Source organism: Athalia rosae, chromosome 4 (assembly GCF_917208135.1).
Source record: "Athalia rosae chromosome 4, iyAthRosa1.1, whole genome shotgun sequence".
Lineage (NCBI taxonomy): Eukaryota > Metazoa > Arthropoda > Insecta > Hymenoptera > Athaliidae > Athalia > Athalia rosae.
Genome location: NC_064029.1, coordinates 8,341,009 through 8,353,639, shown reverse-complemented (window position 1 = coordinate 8,353,639; position 12,631 = coordinate 8,341,009). Strand labels below are relative to the sequence as shown.

General features: G+C 45.1%; 1 protein-coding gene across 3 annotated transcripts in view; it reads right to left on the bottom strand.

Annotated features, from left to right (window-relative positions):
* Positions 1 to 12,631, bottom strand: part of LOC105684468 (rho GTPase-activating protein 20-like) — a 143,693-nt gene that overhangs the window by 88,727 nt on the left and 42,335 nt on the right. The gene's annotated exons all lie outside the window — the stretch shown is intronic.

Here is a 12,631-nt window from a genome sequence, read left to right as displayed (position 1 = left end):
ACGTTCAGATATTCAGCGAGCTTTAATTGTAAGTGCAGCAGTCAAACTAGCGAGCGCGCGGTCTCATAGAAGATATCATGTCATGTTAGATCTACCCACGTTCTCTGTTGCGCCAGTACAGTCACCCGCAGAGCGTCGATCCGTCCGTCCAATAAAAAACCGAGAGGATTCGGGGGGATAAAAAGCTGTGCGACACTTCGTCGGACGCAAGCGGATCGGAGCGATTCGAGTGATTTTCATCCCCCCGATCGCGAGGCGCGCGAAACTTTTAAATGTAAGTACGGGGCCTCGGTGATTTTGCAAAGAACTATACGCGCCGCGGCCGTATACACGCCGCAGTGACTTACAGAGGAGAGAGTTGCTTCTGCCGGTGTCTCGAAGAAGTAGTGCGCGCCCCGAGGAATCCCATATCGACACCGAAGATACGATCTTAATCTTGACCGACCCTGACACCCTGGGGGCTACCACGAGAGGCGAAAATGTTCACTCGAACTCTGCACCGTCATCGAAACTTACTTTTCGTACTGTTATTTTCGATCGCATGAAATTTTTTTCGAAACCTTCGATCGCACCGCGATATTCCGAGAACAATTACAACGGCCGATCGACCATCGCCACGCCCGCGCATCTTTTTCACAACGTTATTAATGAAAACGATCCAGTCGATCGGATCCACCGTGCGAATGTATGATGTGATTTTACGATTACACGGGGGGGGGGGGGTCGACGATCGGTAAATCGTACGAACATTTAGAAATCGGTGTGAGCCGCGAGCGCGGATTTGTCGTCGTTGTTATTATTATTTCGCTTCGTCGATATCAGCTCGTTGTCACGGCTGTTGTGTGGCCGTGAAATCCGATCGACTGCGGGTATATAATAAATGAAAGGTAATAAATCGCGAGGGATCGAGAGAAAACTTGATTCCGTACGAACGAATTTATGAATATAATAAGAACGCGGTATCGTGCGCACGAGGTTCTCAGGAGCCCTGCGTATTATTACAAACGCGCGCGTATGGTATACACGTTGCGTACGGGGGCTACGAATAATCGTTCTGCCGATTTCGCCCTGGGCTACGTACGGCAGTGAAAGTAAACAACGAAGGCGGACGAGGGCGAAGTATAGAATCCAGCGGGTCCGCGCGCGCCATCGGACCCGGTAAAACTAACCGCCGTACTAATAATACTAACGCGTGTCCTTTCGTTCGATCGGCCGTTGAAATCACCGCGGCGATTATAGGGCCATCGAAAGGAAACGGGGGAAAAAAAAATAATCGAACGGCGTATCGCTACCATAAAGAAAAAAATATCATTGAAGCTTCGCCGATCTGAGTTATGGGCGTCAATTAAAATGCCGATTGCGTCGAAAAATTTTATCGCACTTATATACCGTACATGATATACCGCTACGCGCGATTGCCTCTTATTCACGTACGCGTATATTGGCCACGTGCAGCTTAAGTTCCTCAATTTTATTTTGTTTGACCTTTTTTTTTTCAATCACTCGACAGAGGAGCTGTTGAGAAAATTTATCCCACAGTTGTTCTTGCAATAAATTTCGCTCTCATTTTCGTTCTGATGTTTTTTTTTTGTTCGCTTCTCATTCCAGGTGTTCTGGGCTCGTGCCGAAATCGTTTGAGCGACGACTCATTTAAAGTCTCATCGAAGAGATAGTTTTGAGAATTATCGTTTCCGAGATAAAAATCAACAGTTTATTAAATACGAGTACGAATTCCACGGAATCGAGTGAATATCGATTCGCTTTCTAGATCTCATCGACGATAAATCGCTTGGATATCCCCGTGTTACGGTACCCCGTTTTCTTCGCGTATCAGGTGTTGTTGATGTGTGTGAAAATTAGTCTCGCAATTACGTCGATGTTATGCGAAAAAAATCCAACGATGTAATTTCGACGATTGTTCGATTAATGGCGTATCATACGCGTTTGATTAATGTGCTTCTATTAACTTATGGCATTACATACCGTAATATATCAATACACAGTGAACGGTAACTTCCTGGTCGCTGTTCAATTATATGATTGAATGGAAATAAAAAGAATTAAGAAAGAAAAAACCGTGGTCATCTCGGTAATATTTTCACGGTTAAATCGTGGAACCTCATGCGAGCGGAGGTGACGGTGAATTTAAGTTAGTGAAAGACAAAGCGTACAAAAGTTAAGAGAAAATAAAATGGTCATTATGCAGCGGCGCTGGAATAGAATAAACAATAATGTTAATATGACCATAACGTACCCAATAATAATAAGGTTTTGTAACGATCCCCTGCCCGATCGTACAGCTTACGCGTATAACGTCCTTTTCCCGTATATCATGAATATCTTCTGTAATATTTCCGTGTACATACGCGATTCGAATAATAATTTTTATCATCGGCAGCCGAGCAGAAGTAGAAGTAGGAGTAGTGGTAGCGGCGATGGTATGGTAGCAGCGGCGGGAGCAGCAGCGGCGGCTATATGGGGTTTATAAGTATTACTATAAGGGCGCAGAAGGGAATCGATCTTTTATTCATGAAATTTTTCAGTTTTCTTTTCAACGCTCCGCGACGCCACCGACTTTTATAACCAATAAGTTTTCAAACACGTCTTCTTATCCGTTCGATCAGCATCCTCCACCTTCTCTTTTTTCTTCTTCTTCTTCTTTTTCCCTCGCGCGCAACGCCGACATTCCTTTGTCTCCCTATCGCGCCCCCGCGCGTTCGTCTATGACATAGCTGCGTCGAATAATTAAAGAGTGAGAAATTATCGCTTCAAGTGACATCGGAGATATTCGATGCGTAAAAATCCCGCTGCGACACAACGTGTTTCGTAATACACGACGCAACGTTCCGATATTGTACGAGTGACCGATCAATGTTCTCCAATTTTATTTATCCCCGTCAAAAATTCTCGTACGAAAAAATAAACGCCGTTCAATTACCCCCGCACCTAAGCGCGCCGCCTTCGAAATAACTAACGACTAATTTGAATTTAGACTTTTCTTTTTTCTTCGACTCTTCGCTTTTTTTTTTCTGACCATCCGTAAGTTGAATAAAAACTTCCTTTCCCATCCCGTCGCAGGACCCTAAAGGATCGCGTTGCAGCTGCCGAGAGCCGCATGAGTCCTTTTTCCCTACCTCGCGAGAATTCTAAACGTTCTCTGTCACAAGTCACGATTATTTCTTCACCATTTTCCGCCTCCACCGAGTCTAGTTTAAAACTGCGCGAGTATCGCGTATAAACGAAGCAGTTGCACGTATAGTAATATCTACGCACGTACCACAAGGCAACACGAATTCACACTAACTTAAAGAGGTTCTTGTGATTCCGAGGATGCCGGTTGAATAATGCCCATGCTTACAGAGCACGCAGTGCAGGCGTGACATCCTGCCCCTCCCTTTACGTTTTGATTTTACAAAAGATTCATAATTAGAGAAAGGGTTATCACCGCCGCGCGGTCGACCCATCGCTTTTTATTCTTCGTCCGATTTTTTTCATTCGATAGCCAAATGTTTGCAACGCACCAAAAGTTATCAAGATAAATTGAAATCTGCTCCTCATTTGCGGAACGTGTGGCGGAAGCTGCGCCGCGGTCACGATAGTAGGTACGATATAAAATTACACCTTCTCCGCGGTCTGTCATAAAATAAGATTTACACAGACAATTGAGGACAATAAATTATGAGTTATGTATCGCAGCGTCACAATTGATTAATTTTACGATCAATTTATCAATTACTGAAATTAATTTAATATACGTCCAACCGCGGTGATCTGCGCACAGCTTTGTAATCGCATAAAACTATGTACTATGTATACTGCAATCGCAACATTTTTCGCTGAATAATTCGTTTGATCTCGTTATTTACAAATTGTAATGCAAAAATTCGACACGCGAATGGAATCCGAACGATAAACCGTTGCTCTCCCCGTTAATAACGATGGTAAAATAACGACCGTAAGTATTACCGAGTGCCCCGGGACTGTTCAATGTTCATTTATTACATTAGTCATCGATCTAATGAGGCGTAATAAAAAAAAAATAAAAAACCTACGACGCGTCTGCTTTGAGTCGAGCATTGATCCAAGCTGTTCTATTTTTACAACTCTTCCAACTGTCGCGTCACAGTTAATATATCGAGCTACCATTTTTTCACGCCGATGTAACGTGACCCCCTTAAAACGGATTGAAACGATTCTGAAGAAAGAAACAAAAAAAAAAAAACCAATTTCATCGACATTAGATGAAAAGAAAAAGACTAAAAAGACCCGCGAGAAATTCTATGGTTTTTTATATCCATCTCGGCGTCGTTTTGCGGCAGATATAATGGCGAATAAAAAATGATATCCGTACGTTTGTGCGCCTTGAGTCGCGCATACAGGTACGTACGTTGAGCATAAATACGTCAAGCTGCCGGGCGTGTATAAGTTTGTAGGTATAATACAGCGGGTATCGCATGGCTGGGCCGTGCAGAAACGGGTATTATAACAAACGTACGATCCGCGTTGCACGTGTCGAGTGACAGGCGACAAGGAGAAAATCCACAACGTCAACGTTTGTCGTCCTGCACCCGGAATCGCATGCCCTCGCGCGCTGCGCTATCGCCCTGAGTATCAATACACGTATATGACGACCAAAATGAACTTTTGACATTCGGATAAGCGCGCGATTTTTCGTTATCTTGTCAATTCGACTTCGTTCTCGTCCGTATTTCACCCTATTTTCAAAGGCCCGGAAACCGGTGGCTCAGGGAATGAACTTTTGAACCTCGACGTACATTGGCGAGGTAAAGCGCGTCTATTGGCAATGCTCGACATCCGGCGTCGCTAATCAATCGGTCGTGAACAATTCCGTTGCTCCAGATGACGATCTCGGTGTCGGACAGGTGTCTGGTGGCACCGTTACAACGTTCACTGTGGGTTACGAGAGTGCGGCGATGCGTCGGGTTATAAGCGATGCCGCGCGGTGCCGGTGCGATGCAACGCGAACCTCCCGCAATTCCGGACTATTAGAAAACCCCCTTACGCGATCGGACGTTGAAAAACGACTCTCCGAGGGGAGAGCGGATTCGAGACGATCCGAGAAGAAAAAAAATGATCGAAACGGCGATAGCGACGGTGCCATTCCTCCTTCTCAACGCCGATCGATACACGAGGAAATAGCTCTTCTCCCTCGACGTACTACATGCGTTAAATCGATCGCGAGATCATCACCCGACGGATCCGCGCCATCTTCTTTGTTTTTTTTTCATTTGCATTTGGATTTTTTCCCCTCACTTTTTCGCGCAATTAGATTTTATAAAACGCGCACGCGGATGTGAAGAAGAGCCGGGGGGAGCCGCGACGGGACGGATGTGAATAAAACGAACGACCCCGTTGGTTCGGCGAGGAGTTATATTCAAATATACATATACAACCGGGAGATTTAAGCCCCCGGTCTTCTTCGCACGTACCTTACGTACCTTGACACGTGTATAAATATACGCGTATTGTATATGCGCCATGTGTTCGCGAGGGGGACCCCTGAAGGAGCGGCGTTATCGCTCCAGACATTGACCGATGACTGGATGAATCCTGCGGGGTAGAAAATGAGGCGCAACAAAAAAAAAAAAAAAAAAAAAAAAAAAATGCTAAAAATTAAGGGGGTATCCCGGAGCGGAGAATTCGGGCGTAAAATATACCATCTTCTTTTAAATTTGCTACCCTATAGTTGGTTATAATTATCACGCGATGCGTACTTCTTCGCTCGGCAGGGTCACTTAATTTCCTTATCTCGATCTCCAGCGGGACTAAGAACGACGTTGCACAAACGCGGTAAAGAGTTTTGAATGGGGGGGGGGGGGGGGGGGGAAATATTTGAGAGCCGTGAATTTGAAAGTGGGGAAAGAAGAGGACCGAGGAGAAGAAGAGGAGGAGGAAATTTTACATAGCGAAAGGTTGTGCGATTAAACCCGGATTTAAAAGCCCTGTAAAAATGTTTAGTGGATCTCCGCTGCGTGCGACTGTAATATAAAAATGTGCAGTCCCCTGCAAACTCGCGGGGGGAATCAACCGCTCGCCTCTGCACGTCGTACAAACATACACGTGTATCCTCGACGGTTGATATTCTCACTCGTGCGTTATGCCGTTCGTTAGGTCGTCCGTTGTAAGGTATACAACACCGCGTGCGCGCCTTAGATGATTACTTATCGTGAAATACTTCCGAAAGTCCATTAGCGGGAGGGATCGTCCGCGAGGTCCGTGTAGAATCGTTTCAACGTTTCTCAGGATTCTTGTACGCGAGATTCGAACTTTGACCGCTACAGCTCATGGCTACCCGTACAATTAACTCGACTTACGATCCTCCACGGATCGCCGTGAATTACCCGATAATTGACGCAGGCATTAGCAGTCCTACGGGATACACGATTCGAACGCGCGGATTCTATGAAATCAATTTCACAACGAAGTGCATGTATACCTAGATGCATATTTTCGCGACAAACGTAACAACTGAAAATTTATACTTTAATTAGAAAAAAAAAAAGAAAACAGAAAATAAATGGATCGAACTAAAATGAACCTTACACGGGACGTGAAACCGATCGTCGGTTGGGTCGAGACCCGGGAAAAGAGATAAGGCGACGGGATATCTCGGATCAAAGTTTATCTATTAATTTAGCGAATTATCTAGATGGAAAAGGAGCTCCCGGTACCGTTCGTAATTGCCGTTGTAACCCGCGATACCCCCAGATACCAGAACCACCGATCGTTTTATGTCCTTCGAAGGGGTGATGGTCGGCGGACTTTAACACGGCTATTAGAAAATTTCAGCCGTTGAAAATCCACCGGCAGCGGCATCGTCGTCGTCGTCGTCGTCTTCGCCGGGGATAGGGCGTTACGACCGTAGTACGGTTCTATCCGTACGTAAGGTTAGGTAAACGGTCACGCGCGACTTCTGCAGGTAAACCGCAAAATCGGGCAGATCATTTGATATTTCACAGGGAATTACCGGAAGCGTTTACACTACCGTACAGTTTTATCGAACGATTATTTAAAAGAGCGTTTCGGCTCGTGGAAAGCGTCCGCTCTCGAGACCACCCCCCTAGATTTTGTTCGATGTTGCGGTAAAAAATTGGAACGCCGTTCGTCCGCGCGGAACGTCCAGGCTGAATTAATTAATTAATCGAAGTGCGAACGAACCCGACTCGAAATTTCGAACGCGCGAACGCGATTCCTCGGCAAAAAATCATCTGCAGAAACGAACTTTGTGCCAATGACTTCCATCCGAACGAACCTCGTCCGAGCTTGTACCGCTTCCTCGATATAAATTTTAACTACCAATTACGGGCGTCCTTTCGTCCCGGGAAGTCTTCGATGCAAATGAAAGAAGTAAAGAAAAAGGCCCGAAATGTCAAGTGCCCGCTTCCGTACCGAGCGGCCTTTTTTTTTTTTTGATTACCTTTCGTACGGGTAGCTGCGCCTTTCACGCGCGTACGCCGCATCCACCTATGATACTCGACGCGCTCGAATAAAACAAACATCGAGGATAATTATCGCTGGCGAAAGTCTTCGGTATCAAAAAAAAAAAAAAGGAAAAACGAGACTCGCGAAATCGGTAGAAATGGGTACAAATTTTTCTCTTCTGTTCACCCGGGAAACAGTACTGTGTACACCCGGGCCTGAAAGTCTCGGTTAGTTTCGGGCCCGCGGTCTAGCATCCCGATGATAGATATGTTTTGACTCTCGGAGGCGCTAGAGCCAGAAATATATTCATTTCAAGTTTGAATGGGTCTTGACAGTGATTGGGAGTCCACCCATCCGTTAGGGTCCCGTACACTCGTCGAAGTACAGCCGACGTTCGAAAAGAACGAGGCATCGGCTCGAACACGAGGAAGTAAAAGGTTGCGTGGCGTTTGGAGGATTCTTACACATATGTACACGTTCGAGAGTGGGTACAAATTACGTAGCGAAGACCGCGGCATCGCCAACGTGTATTACACGAGTTTAATTACAAAGCACGCCGATCGTGAGCCCGAGAACTTTGAAACTTTAATTTCATCCTTGATTTCGTCGCGCCACACGCAAATTAAATTGAGACACTAAAATTATGACGTCTTTCTTTATTTCGTTGTTTTCGTTTTTCTCGGCTCGCTTCGTTTCAAAGTCTACTCAATCTCTGTCAGTCTACTGGACGCTGCGGACTATGATTCTAGAAACGACGGTCGTTACGATACGAGTAAAATTCGAGCGATGTGCATTCGAAGTAGGTCAAGGTGCGAACGTTGCATCGGAAATTCTGGCGGAATTATGCACTTAGCTGGATATCGCCGCGTCGAACGATTCCCCATTTATCTTGTTAGCCGGATGGCCAATGCCGCGTGTAAACCTCGCGATGCATTTGCTTGTAAGTTTTCATTTGAAAAAAAAAAATGACAACACCCACATGTGACATAACGCGCATAATCCATTGCTCGGCGGACGTTGAACGTAGGTTGGCTGACCGGATAGTCGGAGTGCCTGGACTGGTCAAGGAGTCCCGCGACTGTTACTACAGGTGTTTGTCAAGTTCTCGAGAGTGAGAGAGAGAGAGATTTCCTCGTTGGAAGTAAATTTTTCATACCCGTAAAACTTTGAGCATACTTTTACATTTTACTCGGCAGTCCGCGGCGTAAGTGGCAAAAATTTTATACTTTCACCCGATATTTTATCCGCGTTCGATGATCTTCTCTCTCGAGATATATTCTTCGAGCGTCTTTTTTATCTCGCGGCTTCATACGTGGATGGTGGAGGTGCGACGACGAAGCGGTTCGTAATAAATCGTTTAATCATTTTACGATGAGTCGACGCGCGAGTGGTGTTTTCGTTTTATTTTTCTTCATCCATTTAATCAAGCGACTCGCGTCAACGATACAGCGGATCAAACGAAGCATATTGCACGGTGGTACGTAGTATACATAATACCCGAGAGTTATGTTTCGCGGTTTCTCAATGCGACAATTGCGCAACGATGCAACCATACGAGTTTCAGAACAAGAAAGACCGTGCAACCGACGGACGAGAGAGGAGACTTTTCTACTTTATACCCGGTGCCGTACATCCGTACGGCAATCTTTAAAGGTTAAATGAAGATTCACCGGAGTATGGGGCTCGTGTTGCGTAATTGAAAATCATACTTTCACTAGACCCGTGCAAGTAACACACGTAAGTTTTGTGCATCTGCAACACTCGCTTCTAGGTAATGGTAACTCCTCGCTCGTCATATCGTTATGCATATTAACCCGAAGCCTAATGAAAAGTTGATTAACCTTTGCCACCACCTGGATCTCCTAAATCCACCTTTCCAAATACGAGCACGACTCGAAAATTTACCGTGGACGGCCCATGGCTTCCAGGTTTTTCCTGTCTCTTTTTTTTTTATGAAACAAAAAAGGAAGACGAATTCGGAGACATGGGGATGGGTTCTGGCGTTACGAGAGCCCTGGTAGCCGTTGATTCCGCAAACACGTTTTAGGCGCTAAACGCCGAAGGACATGGTAAACTTTACCAAGTGTCTGGCAAGACACGACGCCTGGCATAAGCGCACGTAAATAACGGATAGAGAGATTGCGATAGCTGGCAGCTTTTACCGAGTTCGTGATTATAATGTAATATATATATATATATATATATATATATATATATATATATACGTCGCGTCGGTGCTGCGCGGACACAGATGTGTAGTTTTACAAGGTGTCGAATAAGAGCGTCGGGCCCCCGAAAGAAATTGAGAAAAAAAACTGGAGGGAAAAAAACAAGCGGGCGTCTAGTTTCGAGATAAATCCCCCGCATCGAAGTCTCCAGAGTGCATATGTAGTACAGCGCTCTACGTATATAAGCGGATTGATGAAACGCACGTGACAAATAACGGTCGCTGTAAAGAACCCGAGACGGAGCTGGCGGCGTCCATTTAACTCACTTAACTATATCTGGTCCTCGTAATACGCTCTACCTACTAAGCTGGGCGTGAATTCTCGACAAAACATGATCTAGGCTAGATCACGCAACTTCTAATTTAACTTTCAAATTCGTCCGAATATCAAATGAAAAAAACTTCGGTCTGCAGCCCGTTTTCGTACCGATTGAGAAAATCCATACACGTCTCGCGTCGATCTCCTCAATTCGGGTCACAATTCTTCGACGTACGAAATGTGTTTTTTCATCTCAATTTTCTTCCTCCGCGAATTCGACTCACGTTTTCTCATTGTAGAGTAAATACTCACGCCTCTGTGTAACCAAGAATTTTTACGTATAACGACCTATCGCTAATAGAAACGGTGCCAGCGAATCCATACTGGCTAATAGAATTTTAATGGCTCAAGAATCGTTTGGGCCAAAAATGGGAGAAATTTTTCCCGCTAATTCCCGGGCAAAGTGCTTCACTAAATATTTTACGACCGTACGATAATTCGTTTTTATTCTTTTTTATTTTTCCACCCCGCGTTATCTTCCGCAGGCGTCCGTTCGGCGACGCGGTTCGAACAACGCGGAAAGAAAAATTCGACTCCGACCGATCTCGGAGGCATCGAAAAAATTTCGGGGATGACTAAATTTTTTCCGAAATATTCAAGGTCGCGACCCGATAATAACGCGACACGGGGTCGATCGCGCGCATTCCGGAAGTGCAGCGCCGGTCAAGACCAGCTGTGTTGTGGTATTACGTGGTAGGTGATTGTAATGGTTTTAGAATAACGAATGCAAATGTGAAAGGAATGCGTAAAGTTTCTTGCTGCACGAGGATCGTTAACAACCTTTGGCTGCTCGTACTTAATTCACAACTCGAGTTCATGCTGGTTCTCCGCGGGCTCACGTGACTAAATCTTACGACCGCAATATAAATCAACAGCGATCCCCGCGTAACCGGTAGCCCCGGGGCTTCCGTTTCTCTGTACGTACAACCAGGAGACGAATAATGTAACTGAGAGAAAAAAGATGAGCGGATGAAGAAAAAAAAATTTTTTTTTAAATTTCTACTTTGTTCATTAAAAATTCTGACTTTTGTTTCACGCGGTGCGCGGCGGAGTCTCTCCTCCGTCGTTAATTTAACGATGAAAATGAATGGTTCGTCACCGAGCGGGTTCCGATATACGCAACGAGCACTTTCACAAAACGAAACGAACGAATATATAGATGAAGTAAGAAAAAAATTATGGATCATAAAAAAATGAAAAAATTAGAATTTGAGAAGGAATCGAATGGAACTGCTGCGATCGTTGGGCGAGCAACCGAGTTTAACGAGTAAACCTTCCCGTACGTAGGGTATACACGTACGTACATTGTAACCTAGGCGTACCTAGAAACTTTCCGAACTGAAAAACTTTAATTGGATTTTAAAACCGATGAGATAAGCGAATGCCGAGGATCTTTGACGTCCGCCGAAGCGTTGTGAATTGAGATATCTCTACTCCGAGATCCGAGCGATGCACCGGCTCGTGTATATATATGAAATATCTAGGCGCTGCAAGAACGTGCTTATAATTTAATTACTGTCCGCTGTATATTTATTACAACGGTACAGACTTGTCCCGCTGTATTTCCTCGTATCAGTACTGAAGAAGTCTCGCGACCCCTCTTACCGCGGTTACATACCGACTTCCGAGATGCGATACAACAGATAGAATTGAGATGGAACGTCGTTCGATGGTCAAACCCATCGCCCCCGGTGCACTTTACATTTTCAGGTCTCACGGATTCCACTATACGTGTATATATATGAAATACGAATCGCCGGGGTATCTTTATTGATTTATTTTTTATACGCTTTTTCACTTCTCCATTTTGTTTCTCATTCCCTCCGATATTCCGCTTTCGGAATTCCGTCGCGCCTCGTAAAGTTTGGGCCACGTTGCCGCGCACCGCGGTGTACACCGAGGAGATGAAACAGAGATTTTCCCGACTCCCCGTAGCATTTTTTAGAGACGCGGTGCGTAAAATTTTCAGGTAGTGTGCGTCGTGTGTGAAAGTGGCGTTTCGAGTATCTAGGAAACTTAAATATTGACGAGGCGAGTCTGGTGATAAAGACAAAGGCCTTGCGGCGGTCGTCCTTTTCTCTGACTCTTCTTTTTTCTATTTTTTTTTTTTCTATTTTTTTTTTAATGGCTCTCTAAAGCAGCTGAGCTGGCAACGGGTAGATTATTACCGAGTCAACGAAGACAACGGGGAAAACGATGCGTTTGGCGGACGACTTACAACTACCGACCGGCGAGGTCGTAATAGTTCTTGACTTCACTCGCGGGAAGATGAACGCAGCTTGAAAAATAGGAAATTCCGAGGGAAGTTATATACCCATGTGAGATTACCTGAGAGCCTTGATCCGTCCACTTTGTCTGACGCACAAGGTCGTCCGAGGCGAACAAAACAAAACAAAACAAGAGAAAAATAGAAAAAATAGGAAAAAAACTATCGCGTCATAGAGTTCCTAGAACTCCACCGTTGACATCGGCTAAAGAGATCACTAGTGAGGACAGCGCGATTAATTTGACCCACGCGGATTCCCGGGGATATTGGATTTCCGAAACGTGTTCGATACGCTAAAAAAAGCAGTCAGGGATAAGATATTTTGATATCGCTGGTACGCGACGATCTCGTTAAATTAAATCAACCCTATCCACCG